The sequence below is a fragment of the Patagioenas fasciata genome, chromosome 2, assembly GCF_037038585.1.
Source record: "Patagioenas fasciata isolate bPatFas1 chromosome 2, bPatFas1.hap1, whole genome shotgun sequence".
Lineage (NCBI taxonomy): Eukaryota > Metazoa > Chordata > Aves > Columbiformes > Columbidae > Patagioenas > Patagioenas fasciata.
Genome location: NC_092521.1, coordinates 99,405,464 through 99,431,567, shown reverse-complemented (window position 1 = coordinate 99,431,567; position 26,104 = coordinate 99,405,464). Strand labels below are relative to the sequence as shown.

General features: G+C 37.5%; 2 long non-coding RNA genes across 8 annotated transcripts in view; one reads left to right on the top strand and one right to left on the bottom strand.

The window, feature by feature from the left end:
* LOC139827222 (uncharacterized) overlaps positions 1 to 26,104 on the bottom strand; it is a 40,294-nt gene that overhangs the window by 8,947 nt on the left and 5,243 nt on the right. Inside the window, exons 3-7 of one of the 2 annotated variants that reach the window (XR_011737603.1) lie at positions 18,511 to 18,630; positions 11,827 to 11,940; positions 10,219 to 10,394; positions 8,649 to 8,856; positions 7,002 to 7,088 (exon numbers count right to left, since the gene is read on the bottom strand). This is a non-coding gene — a long non-coding RNA (uncharacterized lncRNA). The remainder of the gene's footprint in view (positions 1 to 7,001; positions 7,089 to 8,648; positions 8,857 to 10,218; positions 10,395 to 11,826; positions 11,941 to 18,510; positions 18,631 to 26,104) is intronic. The other variant, XR_011737604.1, reaches the window with a different exon arrangement.
* LOC136098931 (uncharacterized) overlaps positions 501 to 26,104 on the top strand; it is a 59,521-nt gene continuing 33,917 nt past the window's right edge. For 2 of the 6 annotated variants that reach the window (XR_010651006.2, XR_011737600.1), the window contains exons 1-5: positions 504 to 3,136; positions 20,199 to 20,401; positions 20,997 to 21,090; positions 22,624 to 22,739; positions 22,871 to 23,024. This is a non-coding gene — a long non-coding RNA (uncharacterized lncRNA). Of the gene's footprint in view, positions 3,137 to 20,198; positions 20,402 to 20,996; positions 21,091 to 22,623; positions 22,740 to 22,870; position 26,104 lie in introns of those variants that run through there. The other 4 variants (XR_011737601.1, XR_011737599.1, XR_011737598.1 and 1 more) reach the window with 4 other exon arrangements.

Below are 26,104 nucleotides of genomic sequence, written 5' to 3'. Positions count from 1 at the left end.
AATTTAGTTGGGAGCTACAGAGAGCCACGGAAATCAGTCTAGGTAGTTAGATGCCTCAATGAGAACTCAGAAATGTGTTTTTACGAATTAGGATTTGCCTTTCAGGGGTGTTCACCTGATTACTTTCTCTCCCCTGGAAAATGTCCATAGTCGTGGGGAGGGGAGAGTTGATTGGAACCTATCAGGTTTTCTTGTAGAAATGTGGGTAACAAGCAATACTTTAAAAATAGTTTACCTAACCACTGTTATTAGTGTTAAAGGTTGTCATCAGCTGCATATGACTCTATTGACTATTTCATGATAGAAGGAAAACTGCTCAATAAATGACAAATTCTGTTTTTTAAAGAAGCAGGAAAGAAGGAAAAGAGATCATTACAGAGACCACATGCTCCCAATGATAATGCTATACATCACCCCAAAATCACTTGCAGGTGTATACAAGTCACATCGCTCCTTCTAGCCCCATTTTTATATGCAAGGTCATCCTCCTAGTGCCACCTTAGAAACTGGCCTTATTCTATAGAGGACATTGAATGATAACACTGTGAGTCAGCTGACTGCTGTGTCACAGAGCTGCTGCTTTCTACATTATCGCAACTGCCAGAGCTCTTACTGCTGCAGTTTTCTAGTCGCAGTGCGGCAAAGCAGACGCATAGAACCAGGCACAAAGAAGCATAGATTTTTTTTTTTTATTATTATTATTGCCTTTTTCATATGAGGGGAATTTTCCGGGTGTTAGCGTAGGAACAGACACACAGCCTGGATGGGTTGGCTTCAGCCTGGCAGTGTTTTCAGCAGAGCAGGGACTGCTCGGAGCTCTGTACCCAAATTGCCTCTGAGGAAGAACACCTGGTTTCCCACTTGGTGTACTAAGAGAGGTTTTTTTTATGCTACGGTGATACACCTGCAGCAGTAGGACAAAGGAGATGGTACTTGTCACTGTTTGTCCGACTGGGGCCTTTGCAGGCACTCCACTGCCGAAGCCATGCCAGCGTCCCAGGGTCCTATAGATGGGTCATACAGATTGCCGCACTTTCTTGCATCAGTTAGAGCAAAGCTTAAACAAGAAAACAGACTCTCTGACCTAAATCAATCCCATTCCTTCTGGATACAGGGCAGCAGTCGACTAGCGATGACACAACCAGCCATCAAGTGGAGAGTCTCTGGGATTGCAATCTGTATCAGTTGGAGTCGGAGAGAACGAAACCCTTTCGGTTATCCAGTCGCTTCTCCTTCTTCTAATACTACAATTACTACAACTGCTACTACTACTTCTGTTTTTCTTTCCTGTAAGAAGCTATTAATTTGGCTTGGTCTCTGAGTGTACATTTGCGTGGATTAGTCTCTGTATAATGCAGCCCTTATCTGCTCCTGCTGGAAATCGGGGCACGAAGTCAGCCTGCTTTAACAGTTGTTTCTTTCTGCGTGATGCTATGCAACTATAATGGGTTACACTGACAACAAAGGAACAAGCACAAAGCACCACTTTCTTGGCTGGACTGTTACGGGAACATCACTCTTCTTCAATATGATGCCCTGGTCTCTTCTTTTTGCTGTTTTGTCTTTTTTTTAAAATTTATTATTATTCATCTAATCAAAGAACCTAACAGACACCATCGTGGATGTGGTTTTTAATGATTTGGAAAAGACAGCCTGTGGAGACTGCGATTTGAGACAGCAACACATTTAGGTTATTGCCAATTTGAAATACTTGGTTTGTGAAGCACAGCCCTAAGGGACGAGCTCAGTAACTGAGAAAGAGATTGTAGATAAAGAAATAAAAATGACAAGCGTAATGGAGGCTCTGCAAAAGAGACTGTCAGAGAATCAGTTCATGGATGGCAATTTCACCAGTCTGAATCTGAATAATTCATAGATTGAAATTACCCTGCTTTCACCTTTCCATTTAAACCGGCATGATCTGAATCTCTAATAAATTTTCAAGATAAAGTAAAATGCCAATTTGAATCTGAAGAGCTTTTAAAACCAGATGCTACACCCTGAATCTTTCGATACCTTTCACAATTATCCTGTGAGAACCGCACTTCATCACGAAGCACCATTACCAGTGAAAATTACTGTGATTACAATAGCAACAATAGAATACCATCAAATGATCTCTAATTTACCTAATTTACCAAGGCTGACTGTGTGCCCATTGTGTTTCACTACGTCTGGCATTGGATCAATATCACAGTGGAACAAAAATGCCTTAGTGTGTGCTTCCTTTTGGTACCTTTAACTTTGACAGCACAGGAAAAAAAGATCTATCTACTGTTAAATGTTTTACAGCCAATCTACATGCCTGCTGTACGATCTGATTGATTCTCCATGATTTTATTTCGTTCCTGGGTATTGGATGTCATTGTGTTACTGATTTGTTTATAGCATATACCCGTGCACAAAGGCTGCAGCAAACGGGTACCAGCAGCGAGACCCTGCACTGCTGCTGCAGGAGCAGCGCACTCGCAGGGGAAGCCAAAACGAGTTCGGTGCCTTATGTGAATAATTACTCGTGTCAGAGTTACAAATGCTTTGTAGCATCGCCGGTCTTGGGGGTGCTACATGAAAAATGTATGTGAAATCCATGATCAGGATAAACGGTCGTGTGTAATACTAACAAGATTTCCCCCCTATTCAGCAATTAGCCTGTGGTTGTGAGAGACAGGCTGTAACTCCTTCTGTAGGTGTGGGTATGCAGGTACGTGTGTACATATATAAATGTAAAGATACTGTGCTCTGTGAATATGTGCTGATCGCTGACAGGAGAAACTTTTTCTGACAAGCCAGGTGCAGTGTTTTGCCCCAATCTGCTTGGTTGTAACAAATCCCTGTTTGGAGGTGTGAATTTCCTACAGGATGATGTGTGACTTCTGGAATAGTAAGTACCATTTATGTAATGTGTCGGTGCCTATAGCTACACTACAGATTAGTATTTCAGGCATAGTTTGACTCCTTGTAGCAAAACTACAACACGGAGAAGTGAGAAGCATGTACAGAAGGCTAGAAACAGGCATTCTACATGGAGACGACCGTATCTGCTCTCTGTATGTGTGTGAGTTGTACACTTCAGTGCTGTTTTTCATTTACAACCAGATTTACACTGCCTTCAGGGAATATTTTCTAAGGAAGGAAGGTAAGCAGTATTTTTTCTCATTTATGTGACTGTGCTGTATTTCTTTTGGGGAAAATGCATGTTTATATAATACAGCATGATCTCATGATGTCTAATTTAGTGTTTCAGTATTTGTTCATGTTAAAACCGGACAAGAAAGCATATTTAAAATATGGCTTTTTATTCAAAATATGCTTGTAGAAATGCTATGGAAAAAGAATTTAGAGAATAGGTTTGTATTCAGTCCTGACTCTGTAACATTATAAAATAAGAGCCTATTACACCTAAATAATAATGTTGTTGAATCCTTTGGATTTTAAATATTTTGTCTTCCTAAAATACAATTTATTGTACTTCTAAATTTCCTGTATATGAATGGAGACTCTTTTCTAGAGGTAGAAGACGCAGAAGATTTTACAGCTTGAGCTGTGGTAACAAAGGAATTTGAAAGGGTACAAAATATGATTATACAAAAATTTTGAATTTTAAATTATTCAGTAATGTGATTGAGCAAGCTGTTTTCCTTAGACAACATACTCTCAAGTTACTACACTATGTGGAATTAATTAGTCCATTCAGTGCTATATTTATATTCTTCATTTTCACATGGCGTTCAAATCTTAACAAAGGAAAGTCTTTATAGAGAGCAAAGACCGAAATTCTGGTGAAAGTGTAAAACCTACATTCTGTTCTTTGGTAATAATTCAAGAGATTCAGACTAAACTTTTCTGAAGAGAATTAGGTGTTTTGCCTTGACTGTTTTATGAAGTGCATTTTATGTTCTTGTATAAACAAATGTAACATACACTTATGTAACTACTATACTGCAAGGATCATGAAAAAAGGAATGTGAATGTTTTGTAAAATACCATATAAATACATGTTAGCATTTACATCACTGTGATTACTACCGTAATCTTCTACTATCATATACTGTTACGAAATCATGGTCTGTTAACCGTTTTGATTCTGCAAAGTATTTGCATTCAGATTTTTTTTACCAGTATTATCTGCCACAACAGTCTGTAGGGAGTGGCTGGTCATGGGGTGCTAGATGTCCATGTTACCAACTGCAGAGCGGATCTAATACGGAGTTTAAATGCCCTTCATGGCTTCATTTAAGGGCCTGATCCAAGGCATACTGCGGATCCACTCTGGAGTCCTCAAACTTACTTTATGTTTGTATTATTGAATTTTTAGTGTGTCACTGGCTTTCTCCCACTGCTCCACACTGGCGTCACATTTCAAAATATGCACTGCTGGTCAGGCCTAATACTGTTTCTCGATGTCAGCCACTGCAGTGGTTGCCAGCGGATGTTATGGCAGTGCCCTCAGGAGGTGAGGTTATCTGTGGGACTCTGTTACAAAGTACTCTGAAAAACTTTGAAAACCTCAGGAAATAAACTCTGCTTTTTGGGCTGGTATGTTTCAAAGAAGGCAGGATTGCAGACAGATAGCAGGGTATATTGCACATGCAAATAGAAAAAAAAGCTTTAAAACCTTTTCAACCACAGGATCATGAAGTGAATGTTAGCAGTCTTATCTCATAAAAAGCACTAAAATATAGTCAACTGTATCATCCACGTATTTTCTGATTTGGCTATAGCTAGTCAGGTGCAGCTACAGCTGAAGTGTTTAAGATGTGTAATTGTATGTGCTGAAATAAATGGGATATTGTGCAACATTGAATTTCTAACATAAAAAGCTACTAATTTTAGTAATAGTGATTCAAGAGTTAATCTACATTATATCAGAAGATGTCTGTCTGCTCTTGTGCTTGTGTTCTTCAGTGTTTCGCTTGTCTATAAATGAATCTGCAGTGGCAAAGTATGGGTCAAAACACTTCTTTACATGAGTTCCCAATTAAATGGAATTATTAACTTGAGCAAAATCCCTCTATGCATCTGGTGGACCCATGTTCTCATCTGCATCTAAACAGGGATTGTGATGCAGTTGCACATGTGAAAAACATACTGCAGCCCAGTCTGCTACTACTGAAGTTAATGACAAGTCTCTGAGTCATCAACATAAAAGATGAATTAATTAGTTTACTTCCATTACAGCCTTATTTGTTGCTGTGGGGTTTTTTTTTGTCTGGTTGGGGTTTTTTTCTTGATTATAGAGTCAAGTATAATTGACACAATGTTGAACAGAAGATGCTTTCTGTTCACCAGGACACATGACCTGCGCTAAACAGACACTGAAACCAGCAACTCAGGATAAGTGTATTTGCAAATCGAAGAGACTTTCTTGCCTGTAGTTTTGTTGATAATATTTATGCTCACTCGTCTATTCTGCATTCTTATCAGCTGCTATAAAACACACAAGTTCTGATCTGTAATGGTTGTATCTATTTGGACAAGAGCTCTGAGGATAGGAGGGACTGTTGTGATATTGTGGGGTTTTTGGTTTGGTTTGGTTTTGGTTTTTTTACCTCATAGTTGCTTAGAATTAATTGTGACTGCCTACGGAAATATGGTCCCCTAAGAATGTAGAGAAATGCATTATTGATAAGTATGTATAAAGCATCTCTAGATTCCTCTGCACTCTGGCTGCTATGAATTTCACACCTTTATTCCCAGACAACAATGACAGGAGTGGAGCATCTCCCGTACAAGGAAAGGCTGAGGGAGCTGGGTCTCTTTAGCTTGGAGAAGAGGAGACTGAGGGGTGACCTCATTAATGTTTACAGATATATAAAGGGTGAGTGTCACGAGGATGGAGCCAGGCTCTTCTCGGTGACAACCAACGGTAGGACAAGGGGTAACGGGTACAAACTGGAACACAAGAGGTTCCACTTCTGTTTGAGAAGAAACTTCTTCTCAGTAAGGGTGACAGAACACTGGAACAGGCTGCCCAGGGAGGTTGTGGAGTTTCCTACTCTGGAGACATTCAAAACCTGCCTGGACGCCTTCCTGTGTAACCTCATCTAGGTGTTCCTGCTCTGGCAGTGGGATTGGACTAGATGATCTTTCAAGGTCCCTTCCAATCCTTAACATTCTGTGAGAAAAGTAAGGCTGAAGTAATTTGAAAGGATAACAGCAGTAATTCCAAACCAACCATTTTGATGCAGGAAATTCAGAGTTAAACAGAAGAAACTCCAAATGAGTTTACAGATACAATTAAATTACCTAAGCAGCTTACCCCGTCTCTGATGCCATGTGATAACGACAGGATGTGACAAAGATAAACAATTTTGGTATTTCAGTTTATATTATATAGATACAATCAAAAACCACCTTTGGCTTTAAAAGTGCTTGCACTGCATTTCACAGTATCAGTTCACTTTCTTTGTGAACTATAAACATACACCTGCTCTGTGCATTTAGCCACACAACTGTAAAGTAACCAGAAGTTCTGAAAACTGAATGACTTCTGACTGACCTAAAGGGGCAAATGAATTTGGAAGTGAGAATTGCAGGGAAGGCAGTGGACTTCCCAGGTCTCATGCCAACAGAGTTTGTTGTTGTGGGTTTTCTAGATCAGGTTAAACTCCTCATTGTGTTAGAGTTTGTCTTAAATAATATGAAGTTAAAAAATAGTGTGAATTCAAAATATGGCCCTATTTATATCTGAAAACTTTCCCCTTTTTTACACTACATTTGATACTATTTCTGCCACAGGTCCTGTCTCAAAGGTTACCAGAAAATTTTATCCAAAAGTATATTTGCAACAGTACACCTCATTCATAATTAGTCATGCATAGGCAAGCATACACAATGAATTGGCACCTGTAGAAAATGTTAAATTGGGAAATGCTGTTAAAATGGGAAAAAAAAATTGCCAGACTGTAGGATCACCATTGTACAGAAGCGAATCTATAGTTAAATTATATGTAGTTATACTCAGTGAAATGTTCAATAGAAAAGCCTTTCCTCGTACTCACCCATTTGTGTTTTTTTCTGCCTCCTGTGTTCATTCAAAAGCCATCTCTGGTGGTACAATAGGTGCACCAACTGGCCACCCCTCTGACCTGCAGGTAGTAGGTGATGGTAAGAAGCCCTACTGGGAATGGGAAACAGCTGAGATGCCACATCCTCAGCTCCCAGTGGCACCGTCCTGGCTGGAAGGGCTGTGGTGGGAGGTACGCAGAGGGGCCTTGAAGCTGGGAGACTGTTTATTAATATATGCTACATATTTCTGACTACTATACTAAAGTAAAAGTGGAAAATCAAGTAATTAAAGAGAAGTAGGAACATCTTTACTTTCTACATTTTCACAGGCAGCTCTTCTGTAAACTTGTTAAATTTTACTTAGCATGAGCATTATGTATTGAAACTCCAAGTCACCCAGAAAATTTAACTTGTCAGTCAATACTGTGACCGAGGAAAAAGTTTCCATAACACAATACATTACAATAATGTTTACTCGCATACATACACACAATCCCAGCACTAATCTCCAAAAATAGTTTTCAGGCCTTTTTATTTGCATGTAAATTTAGCTACCTATGCTGCTGCAACTGTAATATCTACAAGCTGACCATGTATTTCATATTAGCTTAAGCAGCTATATCCCATTTAATGTGATATTTTTGGTAATGGTATTTTTGCCTTTCTTTTGATATGGCATGGCCTGTATCATGCGTAGAATTAGCATGGATTGTTGCAATTCCTTTTCTAAAAAGGAATTATTTTCTTCAGAGCTGGTCTGTACTAACCATAGCCCCTGCCCCTTCATGTGGGGCAGTCCCTGCCTTTGGCAAGCTGATGAGCCTGATCTGGTCATGAATTGCCTACAGTTTCTGCTTTTTAGGTATTCTGTGTTTTTCTTATCATATTTAGGATTTGAACTGCATCCTTCCCCCTGCCATAGAACTTGAGGCTAGGCAATTACTTAAACCAAACTTTTAAATGATATGCACTTTATCTTCTGAGAGCCTGACAGTGGTGTGTGACTGCCTGAATTGTGGAGCTCTCACAACAGGATCTGGAGTCCATGGGAGTATGCTTAGGATGGATTTCTCCGTAAAGGAATAAAAAATGTAACTTTCTGATGCTTCAAATTGTTTGTCTCGATTTAAACAATATGTGTGACCCAAATCACAGGGTCTTTATTTTATTTTTGTAAATAAGCCTCTTTAAACACAATTCTTTGACTTCATAGGGCACTTTATGAAAATGATTTCCTTAACAAATGTGAGTCAGATAACGAATTGGTAAATGTTAGGTGAAAATCCTGCTGGAAATTAGTGCTCCAATTATTAGTGTTGTGTGTGGTAAATTGGAAGCAGGCTCTCCAGGAAATGAGGACAAAAAGACTGAATTTCTGCTCATTGAGAGTTTGTCTTGAGCACAGAGTAAGTTTTGCACCCCACGCTGTTGGTTCTTCTGTCCATCTCAGCACTTTCTCGTTTTGGAAAGCAGCCTTCTTGTCACAATATCTCTGCCTACTCAAGCCACATTTCCCACTCCTTTCCTAACAGCTTTGCATCCCTATCACTTCCCACCCTAGCTCTCCCTCTGTGACTAGTCATTCCTAATCCTCTCCAAAAAGATTCGATTTTTTCTTCCCCCCCCTGCCCCCTTTCTACCTTCCAGTTGAGCTTTTGTTTCCAGTTGCTTGGCATCAGGCTGGTTCTTTATTGTTCCAGTGTGGTTTTCAAAGTATAAGCAGCTCTGGGCACCCAGACGCAGGTGGATTCACAGAGAAAGCCAACAGGCACATCTCCCAGGGAGAACACCAGTGTTTTTCTCCACCTCTACTGAGTTCTCCAAGGTACACAGGTAGAATAATATTGCCTGTATTTATAAACAGGGGTAAGACCGAGAGCTTAAAAACTATGGAATAATAACAATAATTTGTAACAACAACAACAATAAAAATAAGGAGGGAATAAAACCTCTTGATGCAAATACCCTTTGTGGAATATACCAGCTGAGTGGTCAAAATCTGGTAGGATTGTGAGCATCAGAGAGAAAACAAGGTCATGTAAATGAAAAGTGCTGAGAAGCTTTAGCATAGTCAGTTACTTGCATATAATTCCTACGTCTATGTCACATACAGATTTGTATGTGTATACCTTCATATAATTGAGAAAATAATTAGTTTATTATGCGTATCTTTTCTTTAAGAGCAATAGGAACACCCTTATTCTGTATTTGGGAGATATATACACATAACTCAGGTGAATTTCAATCACTTGCTAATACACAAAGACTATAAAATTTACTACTCCAAAGAATTTTAAGTTTCAGTGGTACTTTGGGGATGCCAGAGGCAAAGAACCCACCTAGTTTTCAAGGTGTATCATAAACGTGTGAAAAAGACTGGATACCTAATAATGACAATAATTTTTGTTTATTTATAAAGCATTAAAATGCTGTCTTAATTTTGCACTGAAAAATTCCCAGCCTTCCTGCTGTCTTGGATTTGGAGAGGCTCTTTCAGCTTTCACTACAGCTGTGGCCCAGCAACTCTCCACTGGTACATACTTCTGAACAGATTATCTTATTTGTAGATGAGTAATCCAACTTCTTCGACAATTCCTGCACATTCATAAAAATAGGCTGGAGAATATTTGCATTACTATATATTTAGCCACAATACCTATCAAGAAAAAAAAATTTCATTGTGCAAAGCACTGTATGAAGGGAAAACAAAAGGTCTGTACTTTCAGACTGATTTTTATCTGACTGAAGAACAGTCACTAATCATTTGAGAAAGTAATGTGCCATTCTCAGCCATTCAGAGAAGACAATTTTTAGAAAACACAGGAAAAATAAAGGTATAAACTAAAAGCTGAAATATTCACATTATATATGCAACCCAATTTTTGAACAGCCTCATCTCAATTCTCTTATCTATTTTTATCCAAATGCAAATGTGCTTGTAGTGATGAATTGATGATTGCATTTTAAGAAAGTGTGACTCCCTCTCACCCCAGAAAAGTAACTGTGGTTTCAGGCTCTGATTAGGTTTTAGAAAAATTAAAGATTTAAATAATAATAATAAAGAAACCTAACCGATCACTCTCAGAGCATTCAGAAATTTATATGTAGCAGAACGTAATTTAATTTGCATGTAAGTCTTGAACAGACTCCCATCTGCCAGTGCTGGTTTTTAAAGCTCCTTGTGTTTTCTACAAAGATTTAAGAACTTACCAGGTCTATGTTGGAGTGACTTCTGGAAATGAGGTAGCCAATATTCTGTATATCTATCAGCAGTCAGTTAATGCAAACAGATCCTTCATTCTCATGTAACAACCTACCATGTAGACAGGGAAGTTTCTGGAGTTTCATTTAAACAACTCATAGTAAGTTGCTCATTTTCACCACTCCTGGAGACAACAGTGCATTTTTAAGAGACAAATTAGAAATAACACAATCTAGAAAATAAACTCCTACAACATAAATATCCTGGAATATCAGAAGCAGAGATTTTTGTTGGTTTAGACAGGCATATGATTTACATAATAAGAATTCATGAATTCATAGATATTCCCATTATGTGTGTTTGGTTTTTTTAAATGATTGTAACTGTAATTGTAAAGGTTGGACTGTTTTGGTTTTTGTTTTTTGTTTTTTGTTTTTTTTTTTTTTTGTGGTTTGTTTTGTTTTGTTTTGTTTTGTTTTGTTTTGTTTTTAAAAGAGGTGATTATGAGCTGCATCAGGGTTATGAGTTCATTTGAATTCCTTCACAATCCAGGTTTAGTCCATGTTGTTATGTCCACATAAGAAAACTACTTAAATGAATGATCTCAAACTGGTTAGATGACAGAACATGGTGGCTTTTGCACAATTAAGACTGCAATTTCTATTGATTATCATACGTTTACTCTTTCCCCACATCTTTAAAGGTTTATTGCCATTTGCAAAGTACTTTCATTTCATACTCTTCCCTACTCCCAAATAGGCTTATTCAGTTTTCTGGCAATTATCCTATATAGAAACTACAGAGGCTATCAAAACTGTATTTCAAAGCTTCCCAAATATCAAATTTTCGTCTTGGATTAAAATGTAGTCCATTGGGAAAACTTACTTAAAACTTACTTCAAAAATCAGCACATCCAAATGGCAGAGACAGATGAGGGGCCTGCCAGAAATTCAAACTAGTCTGACACAAAGATAAATCAGAAATAATGGGTTTATTGCCTATTTTTGATTATTTTTTAATTACATCATGAATCCAGTCAGGGGTTGGAAAACTACTTGGAGCATAACTTCGGCTCTTTGCTGTCCCTTCATATCACAGCAGAGATACGAAGTGGTCTTAAGTAAAACCCAGAGATTATAAATTTAGATAAAATCTAAGTATAGTAAAGAGAACACTAAGAGTGGAGCATGGGGTGCAGGATTGAGACACGAGGCAGAAGTTAGAACGGATGGGACTGACTTCTGGTCTTCTTCACTGCTTCTTAAGAATAGACATTGGCAGTGTACTTTACCAAGCATAAGTGAAAGAATCTCTTTGAATCCCTGCTGATCTTCTAGTTTCTGGTCATGATCTCTTCGTCATCAGTGAAGGTGTGAAATTCAACTGAGAGACACCTTTGCCTTAATCTACCTGAGCTCTACCGAGCAGTGACCTTAAATTTCTTCCCACATTGTAGCTGCATTTTCATTGTGCACAACCTCCAGAAACACACAATTAACCGGCACTTGGAGTAGCTTTTCTTTGTTTCTCCTCCCTGGAAATTCTACTTTCACTTTCAGAAGCTAAATCAACAGCTATTCATTTACAAGCAATAGTAATACTTCACAAAGTCCCACCTGCTGACTGGGCGCTATTGGGATGGGCAAACCGGACTTCACAGAGGGTAAACACATTCCACAGCAGTCACTTGTCTGTTGTTCAACAGATAGGTAATGGTGTTCTCCTGAGAGCTAAAAACCAGGAGAAATAACAGCTCCTCATCAGAAATGTGTCTTTGTAAACCAGACTGCAACACTATTAAAAAAACTCATTTGTACTCCCGAAGCAGAAGTAAAAAAAAAAAAAAAAAAGTAAAAATTAGTAGCTGTCTAGCAAGTGTCATGGCTAGTATCTTAGTGACCACTTCAGAATTAAAGAATTTGAAATTGCATTATGAGTTTGGTTTATTCTTAAAAACTGACTGAGGCCTTCAGGCTTCTAGATTCAATTAGCTGTTAGGTGCAAAAGCTACTGAATATAGTAGCTAGTAACTTTAAGTAACAAGTGGTTAAAAAAGGAAGAAGAGAAAAAACAGTTTCATACAAAGGTGAATTAAAGTGAACCAAAAATTGAGTTTCATACTTTTAACTATTTTGGATTATTTTTACCACATCTTTGCATAATCTGATTTTGGTCAGCAGCAAACCCAGAAAACTATGGAAGTGGCTATGTTTGCTTGTTTACCTAAATTTCTCTAATTTCCCTCTGTGGTCATTAGGACTACTGTACTTTTTCAGCAAATGGAGTGAGATCTGTTACAGCCAGCCAATGTAATGGTGCTTCTCCCTTTTCCTCTCTGTGGTACAGGCAGATTCCTCCAGTATGTGCTCAAGTACAATTACTTATGTGATTGCAGTTGATAATACATTTTATTCCATACTGTATTTTTTGTAAGTGGGCTTAGAGAGAATATAAATGGTAAATAATTTATGATAAAAATACATTTATAATTACATACACATGTGCACACATCAAGTTGCAAAGAAGAATTTTTAACATGACTTTAATCTATGCATATGCAACCATTTCACACTGTTTTCAGCAGGGTTCTGTCACTCATTTATATTTTGACACTGGAAGAATACCTGTATATTGCATCTGCAAGGTTTTCTTTATCTTTCTGCTGCTTGGCTTTGTTGATGAGAGAATATAGATTAGTTTTTAAATAACTATAATTCTTCAGATGGCATAGTGGTATGGCACAGACCTGAATTTCAAGAGTTTACAGTGTTGAGTGAACCATATTTATCAACTATTAACTGTCACGCTGTTGCAGGTATCAGAGGCTGTACAAGAAAACCTGAAGAAGTGCTTTATTGTTAGGTCTCTAGGCTGAACTCTGAACTGCAATCTCAGCAAATTCTTTCTATGTTTGTGGAAATTAGTTTCATAACATTTTCCTTATTTTCTCTGGACAAGCTTCCTGAATTTTAAGTTATTCTTCTAATTCAAATATATTTGGTTTATGTTTGCTTCTTTCTTTCTGATATTCAGATTCCATCTTTTCATGGTGATCATAAATTTTTTTCTTTTTCCTGATACTGTTTTAGACTAAGACAAAATGCGCATCAGAGGAACCTGGTAGCCAAATTTGGCCAGATTCCTACAAATAAATAGGCAGATATTATTTTCCAGCTGTGTCCCATTGCTGTCCACACACACTGATAAAAATGTTGTCTAGAACATTAAAGACTAAAAGAAGACAACGATGCAAAATAAAAGCAGTAGAAAGATACACTATAAACCCCAAGAAAATTAGCATGTGACAAATTGCATCATTCCATTAAAAAGAATTATCTTCCAGTCACTGAAGTACAACCTATTTATCAAGTTAAATTGTTTTCTTGTTGCAAAGCACAAACTTAATTACAGAGATCATTTACATACAGATGGCATTTGCTTAAGCAATATTTCTAATGCTGTATGCATAAATACAATTTAATTTTTTTTTATTATTTTTTTTTTAATCCCATGCTTTCAGAAAATAGGCAAACTTAATGCTGGAAATGATCTGCTGAATGATGAAAATGCAGTGCTTTACTTACACAGTAAGCTATGCCTGTAGCATTTTCCATGAACTTAACAATCCTCATCATTAAACAGATTGAGCTGTTATTTTTTTGTCCCTGCTATTTGTATTAAAAAATTGCTCTAGAACCTCACCACTTTTATGGTCAGAAACCTTCTAATTTCCAGCCTAAATTTATTCATGGCCAAATTACACCCATTTGTTCTTGTGCCAACATTGTCTGCTAGAGTAAATAGTTCTTTTCCTTGCCTACTGTTTACCACCCTATTGTGTTTTTAGAGAATAATTATTTCCTGTATCAGCTTTCATTTCTACCAGACTAAACAAGTGAAAATTTTACAGCCTTGCTCTTAAAATTACTTCTCCCTGGCAAACTCTGCTCTTTTCTTTACCTGTTTCATTCTTCATGAACATGATGAAGAAGATCTGTGTGATATCCCTCAGGTGTCTTAAGCAATTGCACATATATTTTCCTTTTCTCTGCTAAGAAATAGTTAAACTGTTTTTTCCTGAATGGCATTTGCTTTTTTCGTGATCGTATCACACTGGCAACTTAATAAGCCTGTAGTCAGCTAACATGTATACCTAGATCCATCTCCTGTGTTGTTTACAACTGATATGCACCTGGTTTATAGCAAATTTTTTTATTAATCCTTGAGTGCATATCTCCACTGCCAACACCAAAAGTTTAAGAGTTTAGCAGCGTGTATTTTTAATGTGCTTTTTCCAAGGGTAACATATGCTTTGGATAAAACGATGCCAAAGATAACAGAAAAATGAATATTGTTGGGAGACAAAGGGAGGTACTCAGCACACTGAAGGCACTGGGCATGACGTATTAAGGTTAAGAAATTTGCACGAGTGCTTCAGAGTAATATGATGGGATGTAATGGTTTGAGAGTGGTATGGTGTGCACAGTACCGTAGGAAATTATTTTTTGGTCTTGTATATTCATAGCTGTGTGAATACTGCATTTTAGTTGGGGAAAAAGTTTCTTGGATGCACTAGAGCAGGAGCTCCCAAAGGCGTCTACAGAATCTTTCCAGGTGGCACGAAAGGAGAGTGGGGAACGTGCAGCCCACACCCATATATATCCCCAGAGAAGCCGGAGCAAAGTCTTCTGAACTGCATTTGCTGCCCAAGCAGAGGAGTGTCTTTTCTGGTGGCTATCTGAACCTTGGCTGCAGCTGGCAGCTACTGTTTCTTCCACAGTAATAGAAAAGGAAATGATGGTGGCATATAAAGCAACTTAATTTGGAGAAACACTGTATGAGAGTGTTCTGTAGTGGTCATATTATCCACAAGCCATTTCCTAGAAATCACACCATTGTAGATCTGTCTTTTCACTTGGTTTTGCTTATTTTTTAAAGTTGGAATAACAATTAAAGACTTAATAATTAGGATTATTATGTCAACACTTCTAGAGTTGTTCACAGTAGAAAAACTTTTGATACCACCTGGTTGTTAAGGTTCTATTTTAAGGGCCATACACTTTGAAAAGAAGAAATTGTCACTTAGGTTTTAGAAGACATTTAAATTTTCAGAAGCATCATAATGATTTTGGACTGCAAGTTCAATTAGCCAGGAATTTGGAAACTTCGAATCCTTAAGAAGAGGACTGAATTTTCCTTGTTTTGTCATGGAAGTCAGCAATTCATAAAACACTTTTAGTTGTATAATTATAGAGAACAGAATACTGGTGTATTTCCACATTTACTAGAAAGAGCTTCACCGTTTATTAGAAAGATGAACGAGGTTTTTGAGGGACTTTTTAGAGGGAGAAAAATTAATATTTAAAAAATCATGTGATGAATTTTTTTTTTTTTATTTGGCATAAGAGTGCTTGAATGAGAAAATTTATTCAAGAAAGTGATCTGCTAAGGCATGCAGCTCTATAGAATTACTGAAAAATTTTTTTGTCATTTTAAAATTTGATGTGAATCTCCTTATTGGGATGGGAATCTGTATCTGTTCAGGATTATTTTATTAAGTCATTAAAAGAGAATTTTACTTAATATGCCCTCCTTGACTGTTCCTATATCATACTTTCTTTGATGTTGAAGTGGTTAAGTGAACATACAAGTTTTTTGGTGCATTATTAGTAATATGAATATGTCGTATTCTGTTTAGGGCATCTATGCGGAGCTGATAGCTGTGGATTCATGACAGGTATACTAAGTAGGTGTGCACTGAACATCTTTTAGTGGTAACATAATGACTTTAACAAAGGAGAAAGAAGTCTTGATATTTTTATTCTGTTAAACCAAGTTTGGAAGGCTTTGATTTTATAAATCCCAAGATCTGTGACTTAAGTGAACTTAGCATATGCAAACAGTGTCTTCAAAAAGTAAACAAATTGATATTTCTGGCAGAAGAGTTTCTTTTCCTTGACCCATGATTCACTTTCTTTGTAGAAATATTTCAGACAAGCTCAGACATCGGAAACTTGCAGGCCTTCACTGCAGCGGGGTGCAACCAAATGATCATTCTCACTTAATTAAGACTTAAGATTAAAATTAAAGTGGTTCTTTCCCCTAATTCACCTCTTCCATTTTTGCTAGTTGTAGTTAGTAAAAGTATTTGTCAAACTGCAACAAAGCTTTGTCATTAGTCTCTTCCCCTTAGACAATGACAGACTTGTGTTGCTAAAGGAAAGGGATTTGCAAAGTACCTTGCAAAGAGAAACATGTCACAGAAAGTAAAACATGTAGTGGATGGTAATACTATCCTACTGATTTTCATCTGGTAGAGGTGTTAAACTAATTAAGAAAGAATTAAACTACACATGACAGATACCAGTCATATTGCTTAATACATTGCTGGAGGATATGCAGAACCACAGGGCTGATGAAAGCATTACAAGAGCATATACAGAAGAGAAACTGCTGCATGCAAGTATAGTGGGTTTTGCAGGCAAACATGGTATACTTGTTTGACAAGATGTTATTTTAGACTGTAGTTTTGCTATTAATAGAGATTTTATATAGAAAAATCTTTGTTACGTTATTTAAAACAGCCTGGGGTGGTCAGTGAAGAGCAAGGAATCACCCTTCAGCAGATATTTATATGGGAAATGTTTGCATTATTCTCTTAATATAAAATTATCATTTTCCCTTTTGTGCAGTACCTTCTGGTGCCATTTTAAAATTAAAACCTATAACATTTTTTCCAAGTTAAAAAATTTTGTGTTTCCGTGAGAAGCTGGCCTCATCAATAAATTAATATAAAATACTGTTTGGCATCTACATGAAGAAGCATTCGGAAAATATTTTCTATGTAAAATTGAGATAATTTTTTTCTCAGTTGTTTTATCTCCATTTCTTGTGTTGGAATCCTTTCCATTAGATTTCTTGGAGCTCTGACTCAGGGTGATATAGACCTGTTGTTTCCTGAAGTAAGATTTATTAGTATGGAGACAAAGAGAAAAAAGTTGTGTTCAGGCATAAAAATTTTTTGTCATCTTCTCTATATACTTATACTATGAATGTTTAATTTTCTTTATACACTCAAGTCACATAAATCTGTTAGACCACCTAATTATATACCTCAGTACCACAACATCGGTGAGATTAATCTGTTTTAAGAGAAGAGGGTTAAGGTGTAGGTACAGCAGAGGGACATGCAAAATTTCGATTTCATGTTGCAAGGAGCACCACATAGATTTAAGAGCAAAAGTAGAAAACATGCCACTCTGGGAATTAGGGGCACGGATGCTGCTGCACCATGCAGGCTAACATGGGCATGTGGCAGCTGATGGGACAGCCTCCCCTGAGCCTTGCTCCAGCACTGGCCTGGACCAAGCTGGGAGCAGTTTAAAATTAAGAGAGTCTACAATATAAGGGTTTTGGATATTCTTTCCTGCTTCAAAACAGCACAACTCAACAGCTGGTGAGGATTTTTCTGTCTTTCAAGTAACTCCTTAAAATCAGGTGTTTCAGGGCGTATCTTAACCTGTGGAGATGACTAGAATGCTGTATGTGATTAGTTGTTGGCTTACAGATTAAGAGAAGGCAGTATGTGTATTATGCATAATACACATACGTGATTGTTGAAATGACAGAGTAGATCACAAATATGCTCCCACATCCACTACCCACACATTTCCCACTCCACACACAGAACTACAATAGGCGGGGCTGGTTTAGGAGGCTGTTTGAGATCTTAACGGGGCAAGTAGTCTCAGGTGTAACTGGGGGAAACTGTACCAACTGGGAGCCAAACAGCAGTAATGCAGGAGCTATGGAGAGATGCTGTGCATCATGAAAATAATAGTATCATAGGTTACTGTAATTACTAAAGAAACTGGAAATAAATAATCAATTCCTCCCTCACAAGCACACTATATAAGTATATGAGAAGTCTGCAAAATGGTGGAATTGAGAGGGAGATAAGGCTGGTTCATACTCTGTGCTCAAGCTGGATGTGGTTTACTCCCTTTCAGGTGTGTGTGGTCTAAGCTTCAGGTGATGGGAGTGGTTCCATGTTTTTTTAAGTTTTACTTTTTCTTCTTTTTCATCTTCCTCCTGGCGTATTGCTCTGCTTTCTCATGAATGGTGTCGTTCATTAAACAGATGTCTCAGCAGGGCTGTTTTCATTATGCTACCATAGTATATACTTACCCTGGGTCACCATGCTTTCTTTTACATTACATGTTTTCCTCTCTCTCTGAGCTTCAGCTGAATAGCCTATTCATTTTAAAAACACTATCGAAAACAAGAGAGAAAAAACTTACCCTTACAAATCCCTTGCAGGTTCACCTCCAAACTGGAAGTTGCTCTTTCTTTTTCCCAATCCTGTGACTCTGTTTTCAGCTTTGTTGAACATTTGCAGGCTTTGTGTCACTTCCAGAGTCCTGGAAAGTGGATTACTATAAATAAGAATAGACTCTTAAGGGGTTTTCAGTGTGACTATGCAGGTTGAAAGTCCTTTAAAAAATTTAATCAGTTTAATTAAGAGAAAAAGAATCTTCCAAACCGTTCTGCCTTGAGCAGCAGCACAAAAAACCCCAGGTGCTCAGACAAAAAAAAAATAGAAAAAATGCTTACTACTTAAAAGTATAAAATGTTAACAGGAAAGGTATTTTTTTGAGTAATATGTGTGAGTGCTACACACATGAACATTGAATACATATTCCCTTAAAATCATCTAGTAAGGAAATAAAAGATCCATTTGAATTTTACTCTTGCACATAGGTTGATTAAGATAAAATATGTATCTTTTATATGCTGAGCCATTGCTTCACCTCTGCCTCAGCCTGTCCAAGGTATATGAATATTGACTATTTAATGTACACTCCATGGTGTATTATTGCTTACTTAAAGCATAATGCTGCATGACCTTGTTTTTTCTGTTAATTATATTTTTCCCTTGTAGGAAAGTAAGTTTACTCATTCTGAATTGTGCCAAACCGCATAATCTGGAAAGGAATACTGTGGCTCTACTTGGAAAGTACTAATTGGGCTTCAGCCATCACTGGGAAAGCTGTATAGTCTTTTATTATTTTAACTGGCCAAATGCCCTTTGTTACCACATTAACAGTCTCACTATGGTGCCTGTAACTTTGATATTATTTTCACTTCTACGCTAAATTTGACCACATGAAAGACATAAACCCTCCAATTTTGAAATTAAAAAATAGAATGTTTTGTTAATCCTGTATTTCAGAGAGAAAGCCTGTGAAAATGATAACCTATGTCTGCTGGCCAAAGTTTTTGTTCAGTAAACCCATCCTGCCGGCTGTTCTCATTGGCAAGAGGAAAGATAATATTTTGGTATCTTTAATTTTTCCATTTTAGAGCAGACATTTTGCTTGAGTCATCCTTTAAATCATGCCTGTTAACATCAGTCTGGAAAACAATACTGCACTTTATAAAGACCTCAGTTTGGATGGTATCATTGCAATGTTGCAATAAAGCTGTTTTACACTAAATACTACTTAAGTCGCTTACTGACTAGGAACTATTGCAGGTGCTCTGGACAGTATTGCTGAAGAACTGCTTTGCAAGTCCTAAAGAAGACATGGAAACAAAGATATATGTGCATTTTAGTCTGATGTCACTGGGAACTAAAGATGTAAAATACCTCAAAAGACTGGACTCTCCCTCACATGCATTTGCTCATCATGTCAGGAGGCAGACTAGGCAAGGATCAGCAAACGGTAACTTAGGTCCAGCAAATGAGGAGGGATGGCCTCTGGCAGGAGACAGGAACACTGGCATTGGTAGGGCAAGAAGTGGTCACCTGAAGCTCTAAGCTTAGCCAGATACACTTTCTGCACTGCAAATATCCAATTCAAAGTGTGCACAGGGAATGTTCTCTCTCCAGCTCAGTCTTTGGCTGCAAGCTTCAATTTCTGCTGAAACAGAAAAGGTGTTCTCATCATGTTTAAGAGCATTTAAGAATGTCTTTCTCAATTTCCAGGTAACCCGAAGCCTGAGTGGTTGCAGGCGTACTGGATCCCACACCTTGGCAGAGGATTATTTCTGCATATGTTCTGGGATAGCTCAGCATTAAAGGCTTACAAGGAACAAAAAAGCTTGATTCTGCAACAATTTGTTTGGATCCCTTGAAAGTTTCAAGGATTTCTTGAAGTCCTCAAGGGGCAAGACAAGCAAATTTATCAGGTGAAAGCTACATTTCAAGTCTTTGCCTGTCCAGACATAAATCTTCTTTCACTAAAATGGAGCATGGAGGAAGACAAGAAAGTCTTTTAGAAGAAGAACTTGACTCATTTGTGCATTACTGTAATTATACTACTGTCTTAAATGCCCTGAGGTTGATGGCGCTTGTGACCTTCCCAGTATGGGGGACAGTATAACTTTGCACTGCCCCACAACAGAACTGAGCCATTCCAACTACTAAAGCTGTTCAAGGCAATTCAGTGAATACTGTAACAGCTCCTTTATAATCCCCCACTTGTACTTGATGGTGTAGAGCACATTCTGAGGAAAAAGGAGATACTTCCTGCATTTTACCTAGTTATTGGTGTTGTAACAGCTTGATGTAAAGGCTGATAACATAATAGATGGTACATTTTGTTAACAGACCACAGCCCCACAACCACATTAGTAATATAGTAATTATACCAGATATGAAAGTTTGCTTTTAAGTCCATTTCCCATGGCATCTCCAATATGTTAATTTAGGAAAAAAGTATGTTTTCAAGTTTTAATTTCCTCCCGAAGCATATGGTAATTTACTGTCCTTTCCTCTCCTTAGCTCTCATCACTGCAGATACAGCTACAAGTACATATCTTTTGGCTGAAGTTTTCTTGCCTGCTGAACTGCCAGAGCCTTTCAGGGTACTTTTCAGGTAAGGTAAATCTATTAATCAAGTGCAAAAGCACTAGGGAAATAAATTTGAAAATTACAAATACATTTTGGTGGCACTCTCACAACTCACTTCCCTGAATTCGGCTTTTTGCACTTAAACAGCCTGCCCAGTTCCCATATGTCTCTAGGTCATTATAAATGTGTACTGCAGTTTCACAAAGGAGTTCTGGATAGTACTTGTCCCAGAGAGTTTGGTCAGAGGGAAACTGTAAACTCTGATCTCTCTGGAAGACCAGTGTTTCTATGCTCCTGTTACAAAATACTGCAGCGGGCAGTTGAGCACCCCATGCAACTTTGATCCAAGCAGCACACAAGACAGAGGCTGCTGAGGCATTGCCAGGAGGGGCACTAATCTCTGCCTGAGGCTTAAGTTACTGACACTTGCCAGCTGCTAGTTGTGTGTAAGAACTTGAACCACTTCCTCATCTTAGACAATATAAATATTGTAAATCATAGCAATTATACCAGAAAAAAAGGTAATGCATTAAGAGAAAAAGTAACATCTTCCATTTTTAGACTTTGTTCAGAACAACTTGAAAAACATAGACAAACACATAATTTCAAACAAAGGGAAAAATTATTTGGCAAAACCCCATCCACAGCCACAGTATTTGAAGCAGGCCAGGAAAGCCATCTGACCTGTCATTTGAGTCCTTTTGTATCCAGCAGCTACGTTAACAGTAACTGTAATGAAACCAGGCTTATTATGCATACATGAGCGAAAAAAAAAAAAAAAAAAAAGGCAAACAAGAAATCTATTAAGGCAGAGGTCAAGTTCAAGAAAAAGAAAGTGGAGTCTTGTAAAAGATGTATCAGAAGTGACAACCCCAGGAGGAAGACATTAATATTTCCAGCAGCCTGAAGTCTCAGAATAAATACTTCAGAAAAAGCTGCCATGGTTAAACAAAGGAATTTTATTAAAAATTTTACATCCCTCAAGAAGCTGAAGGTGAAAAAAGGACAGAAATCATGAATGCATCATATATCCAAAAAGACACAGATGGCTATCAAAAACTTGTAGTCAATCCTTTTCTGTAGCAGGCAGGACACCTGTCAAAGAGTTAGCAGGAGCAGTAGACTGCTAAGGTGTAAAAGGAGCACACAGGAGTGATAAGGTCGCGACAGTGAACTGGGTGAACTCTTTGCATCCCTGTTTACTATAAACTCAAGGAGATTCCCTCATTAGAAGCCTTCTTTATATAGGGTAAGTTGGACAGATCACTGAGAATTGTTTTCTAAGAAGTAGAAATAGGAAGCAGTAACAATTTCAAAGGGCAACCGAAACTAGGATTAGTGTACATGGAAAAGGGAAGATAAAGAAGAGAGCTCTCTAAAATCATGAGTAGCAAAGACAGGTCAAATAGGGAATGGAAGTTTTTGTATCATGAAAGGCAGTGAACGAGCATACATCAAATCATTTAGTTGATCCAAAACAAATAAAACCAGAAATAGTTCCTCATATAGCATGTTGATAACTTTGAACGTCCTTGCCAAAAAATGTTATGGTTTACAGAATCTGACATGAGTTAAAGATCTCTTGGACAAATTCATCCATCAGGACCGATTAACAGAAAGACTCTACCTATGACTTTGGAACTCATATCACTAGAAGCTGGGACTACGAGACAGGTAGATACCCTTGTCATTTTAAACTTCCTACACTTCTCACCACTCTTTTTCACTTTTGGAGCCAGGGTATTGGACTAGATGGATTTTTTTCAGCCTGAGCTTGAATAGCCCTTCTTACATTCTGCTTTTAGGTAGCTCCTGTAGTTTGTGGGGAGACTTCTGTGGATGCATTTGAGTCAACCTGAACAAAAAGAGTCAGATAAAGGACTCCAAACAGAATTAAGATGGAAAATACTAGCAAGAGGTAATGAAGAGAGCAGGATCAGCAAGTAATGTAAAGAAAAGGTAAAGTAGAATTAAACTTGCATACAGTTTTCAACTCTTTAAGTAAAAGGTGGCACCAGACATGAGATGACATAAAATAATTCTTCATCCCTGTAAAAGAAAACAACATTCTCTTCCTCCCAGCATATGAAATGATAAGAAAATTGCAATGTGTCCTTAAACTGAGAGAAGCTTAAGTCTCAGATCAAATACATATCAACACAATTAAAACAAACAAACAAAACAGAGCTCTGCAAGTGGATGAATAAATATGTATAGGAAATTAAGAACATATTATATACAGAGTGCAAAAATCATAGAAACTTACCATTATTTGTATTTTTTTCAAACTAACTTAAGTAATCCCATAGCTACATAACCCATATGAAGACGGTCTTGGTCACGTCAGTCCTCCGTCATGAAAAATGTTTGAACATTCTTTCATATTCATTCTGTATGTGAAACCCCCACATACTATGAATTGCTCAGGGTTCACAGACTTCCATAGAACTATGACAAGACACAGCATATACCATGTCGGCTGACACAGCAAAGTTGTAAATCCAGCTTTGACAAAATTGCAATTTTCAGCAAGCTCATTGCACATGAGACTGTTCACTGATCATTTACTGAGATTCTCATACACCAACCTCCACAGGCAGAGGGGAAGGAGAAGAGAGAACCAACAGTAGAGAGCCTGTGGTTTCCCTTTCCTGTAGCCCTTTGCTCAAAGGAGGCCTCCTAAGACCTCGTCAACAAAGCAATAAAGCCAATGCAGCTGTGGGATCTGCAGCTTTCATCTTCAGGGATGGCAGTACACTGCTCAGTCCCTACTGCCTTGGGGCTGAAGTAACCCAAAACCTAAAAGAGAAAGGAAGGAGTTTCTCCCACTACCAGTACCTATGAATGAACATTGTACAGCCGAGTTGTCCACCCACTCTTTAGTGAAATGCTGGAAGATTTATTCACAGTTAAACCCAGATGTTTTCTAAATTAACTGTCAAAATTATCTCAGCCAACAGCAAAGACAGGACTGAGCTGCTGTCCAGTGACTTTCCCTCTCGAGTACTTTCAGAGGTTGTTCCACCTGGCAGACTGCTACAGTGACAGGATGTTCTCATGAGATTCCTAATTTTCTTCAAAGTAACCAGATCTCAGCCCTGCCACAATTTTAGAGCTCCCTAAGAATTTTATCCTCTACTTGTCATTCTCAGTTTATCCAAGAATTTGCAATTCTGTATTAATTCCTTGACCAATCTCAATAATCTCGTTAACTTCAACCCCCATATTTCTGTTTCTTTCATCTTCCACTAGCAAAAATTCTCACAGTGCTTTCCCGAGAAGGACAGAAACCTTCTGTTTCCTTTTCCCCAAACACTCAAGAAAATATCCTTGATCACACATGTTTCTTCTACATTTCTTCCCAGTGAAACCCTGGAGACTTAAACAACTGACTTCCATTTGTCCACCTAAATTTTCCTTCATTCTAATTTCTAGCTCAAATAACTGCATAAAATAATTTCAACTTCATAATGTATTGGATAAGTTTTGCTTTGAAATAAAACACAAATTTTGCATTTTCAACCACTGAAGATGAATTGTAGTCATTTAGCAGACATTATAACTTGTAGTTAACCAGTATCTTTTTAGGACGTAGAGCTAGAGACACTTTTTCCATTGTAATGCATTTCCCTAGTGAATCATAGTTAACACACTAGATTGCTTTCTGTGTAACCTTGGAAAAAATACAAAAAGTATTTCATTATTTCATGAAGATATGTAAACATGTATATGCTTCCTGTTGTTTTACGTTTTCAGGAATGACTTTTGTAAGCATTTATCTATAGTGTATCTAAATTAAATAGCCCTGCTAGAAAGAAGAGAAAACATTTTGTATTCATTTAGTTATTCAACAGAATCAGGAACAGTTAAAAAAATAATGGATCCCAATTACTCATTACCATTATGCTCTACTTGTAGGAATAGATACCTGATAAGAATCATACCAGAACTACAGCTACTAATGAATGATTAAAGGCTAGGGAGCAGATGCAAAGTGAAAATAGGATAACAATACCTCATTTGTTTTTTTCTGGGGACACTTACGTGGTTCTCCGTCATTTTCTTCTACTGAGTTTTGCTTTCAGATCTCTATGATGTAATGGACCGAACTAGGACTGGAGATAGAGCTTTCCCATCTCGTGGAAAGCTCTTTATTGAATTGTGACCAAAAAATTCAAAACCTTGAAAAGTTTATAAACTAAAAATAATAATCATAATAACAATAATAATGCCAACTATGTCAATGGAAATATTTGATTTAGGTGATTTTAAAACATTTGGATTGTACTAAAATTAGCTTATGTTTTGTAACTAAAAGCCATTTTATAGGAAACCAAAATCTTTAATTTGAAGCATCAAAACCATGTTTTATCAAATTTAATTTTTCAGGGACTTAAAATCTGATTTCACCTATTTCATACAAAGTTTTGGCCTAGACAAATAGAGACATTTTTGTATGAAACTCATATTGCCAAAAAGCTCTAACCCAGCTTTGCTGTCCATCATAATCCCTTTAAATATCAGAGGAAACTTTTAGTATACACAATGGTTTAATTAGCTGGAACTTGAAATGGCTCAATTAGCTGGAGCTTGAATACATGCACATACATATCTAACTGATCCTCAGATGACTAGGAAATCTGTGTCCCATATGCTGTTTAAAAAGGGAGGTCTTAAAATTTATTTAGACAGAGGAAAAAAACCAGAGCTTGCTTTAAAAAAAAATAATTAAAAATCCCACTTTATCTATTTAAAGCCCATATATTCACCTAATCCGCAGATTGTTCCACAGCTGCTTACAGGCTTTGTCATGTACTACCTCAATTCACCTAGAATTTTTTCTATTGGCATCCCAAGAATTCAGGTCCCAGAGAAACCAGCTTGAGAACCCAGGAGATGAGTGTAACGGTCATAGACAAACACACACATTTGCCTGCATGGGAAATTAGCATGCAGTCATCTACAGCACAGATGTATATTTCACAAGTCAATGTCTTTCAGCCTATACCAGTTTGCAGGCTCTCAGTTTTATTTTTCTT